Here is a 2,429-nt window from a genome sequence, read left to right as displayed (position 1 = left end):
GACGACCCATGATGGGATCAGTGTCCTTATAGGAAGAAGAGGAGGCCCCCCCCCCCCCCACCCCAGAGCCTCCTCTGTCTACTGTATGAGGACATAGCAAGAAGGCTGCCGTCTGTATGCCAGGAAGTGGGCTCTCACTAAGTATCAAATCCGCCAGCACCTCGATCCTGGACTTCCCAGCTTCCAGAACTGAGAGAAAAAAATGTCTGTTGTGCCAGCCTCTCGGTCTGTGGCATTTTGTTAGGATAGCCTGAGCAGACTAAAACAGAACATGTAGGTCCAGTGTCAGAGAGCTGGGCTCCTACCTTGGATTCCCCACCAAACTAACCGGATGACCTTGGACCACTCTCAACTCCAGTTGTTTGGTCTCTGAAAACTGATAATGCTACCTTCGTTGCAAGACCACTGTTCCATTTAGACCAAACACACGAACCCCTCACTCCCACTTTCCCCTCCAGCCCTGTCAGTACATAATTCTTATTGCTTATTGATTTATAAAAATAGTAGCTCTTTTGGGAGCTGCCATTTTATGTGGCGAATGTAATGTTTCAAAGGAGACATTTAGGAATTCTACTTCAGTAGGCAGGCACTAGATTTTAAGAATTTGGAAGTAATCAAATTTGACTTATTTTTAGAGTATTTGATTATGGAAGCTAAAAAGGTAACATCTACTCTAGAGGTAAGCACCAGTAATAAGCCACTACAAATAGTAAAGAAAAATTGCTGTGTACAGCTTTTCCTGTTTTTGATTAATAGGACCCGGTGCCACGGTAATGGTATTTAGCAAATTATAATGCTGCCATTAAATTATGGTCCTGTAGCAAATGGTTGTGAATTCAGTTATCCTGCTTAGCTTCTAGCTGTCTTGAATATTTCATCGAAAGCTGATTTGCCAGTGATGGCAATAGCTCCACGTTTCTGTAAGGAAAAAGACAGATTAGGTGAAACTTGGGTTGAAAGTCAACCCGTTAATGAGAAGCTCATCCACGTCCTCCATTAGCCTGGTCATGGCAGTCACCTGCCACTGACGTGGGGCTGCCCTGAGATGCTCTCTTCTATGGAGATCGTCTCCAGTGCTGTTCCCTCTGTCCAGGCCCACCATCCAGATGCCCATAGAGAAGAGGAACCAGGTGATTACCCTCAACTTCCGAGCAAAACGTGTCGCCACGGGTAGGTCCAACTTGGGACAAGGGAGGCTTCGGTCCGTTGAGCTTGGCGTAAGCCTGCTAGGATATCTCAAGGGCAAATTAGCACCCAGAGAGCGTAGAATCTGGTAAATAACAGGAAATATGAGTGTCAGTTTTCAGGGATTCAAGTTTCTTTAGGAAAGAGGGTCTGAATTAAATCACTTCTCTGAGGAGAGTTAAAAACCCAAGGCAGACAAAGATCTTCAAAGCAAGGTCAAGGCAGTAGACATTATTTGCATGGCCCAAGGAAGCGATTGTCTGGGGCTTGCGCGCTCTTTGTAAGAAGGCTGGAGAGTGAAATGCAACGGAAAGTAGGGCGATGTGGGAAGAAACAAATTGTTCCTACTGGCAAAAAAGCACTTGGTCTGTAGGTTTTATGACAGTAAAGCAAGCAACGGCTTGACATACTGGAAACACCCATGGCTATGGAGTTGTGTCCAATACCAGGTTCAAATCCCCGTTTGGTACTCACAACTTGTGGCCTTGGGCAAGATGTGCACCGGTAAATGGCAGCGATGACCCTGATGTAATTTTCTTGAGACTTACCAGTAATTGACCTGAAGCACCACAGCATGATGCAGGTGGGCAGTGAAAGAGGCTGAGGCCTCGGGGGCCGAAGTGCTGTGGTCTGGGTTTCGTCCCCACTACCTGTCGTGTGTTTTGGGTCCTGCTCTTTTGCTTCCTCGTGCTTCAGTTTCCTCATATGGAAGGGGGCAAAGAGTACAACTTACCTCAGGGTGCTTCTGTGAAAGTCAGATATACTTAGAACGGTGCCCAAGGTCTAATAACATTCCCGCGTGAGTGTTTGTTACTGTGGTCAGGCATATTGTTATTAGCACTCCTGGAGGAACTCTGTGGTCCCGAGCGAATATTGTATATGTGAATCATAGAGGAGGGAAGGATGTTCAGGAGGGAATCAATAACTATCTTCATTTTATAGTGTAGGATGGCCTTGATTCTGTTTCTACCTGTTGCAAGGGCACACTTCCCAACATGATTCATCCATTGTGATGTAGAGCTGGGATTTGAATTCCATTATGATATGCCTATTCCTAAGACATCCATTCTATGCAACCAAGAACAAACCTAACTGATTAACTGGCTCCTTGTCTCCAGGACTTCATTTATTATTAATCAGGGTCCATATAATATCATAAAGCCTGGCTTAGACTATTGTTGGGAGTATCTGAGCAGCCATGTAACTGTGAACATGCCAGGGCAGACGAGCTGACTTCTTTCTTG

At 45.6% G+C, this 2,429-nt stretch overlaps 1 long non-coding RNA gene across 2 annotated transcripts; it reads right to left on the bottom strand.

Moving 5' to 3' along the window:
• Positions 1–610: 610 nt before the first annotated feature.
• Positions 611–2,172, bottom strand: LOC147582202 (uncharacterized). 2 transcript variants are annotated; one of them, XR_015248668.1, is made up of 3 exons: positions 1,919–2,172; positions 1,139–1,270; positions 611–918 (listed from the first exon to the last, which is right to left on the bottom strand). It is a non-coding gene; the product is annotated as an uncharacterized LOC147582202 (long non-coding RNA). The 2 variants fall into 2 exon arrangements; XR_015248667.1 differs by having other exon boundaries at positions 1,139–2,172.
• Between the last annotated feature and the right edge of the window lie 257 nt (positions 2,173–2,429).

The sequence above is a fragment of the Puma concolor genome, chromosome A3 (genome assembly GCF_028749965.1).
Source record: "Puma concolor isolate L17-30 chromosome A3, mPumCon1.1.hap2, whole genome shotgun sequence".
Classification (NCBI taxonomy): domain Eukaryota; kingdom Metazoa; phylum Chordata; class Mammalia; order Carnivora; family Felidae; genus Puma; species Puma concolor.
This window is presented reverse-complemented; position numbering and strand designations above follow the sequence as displayed.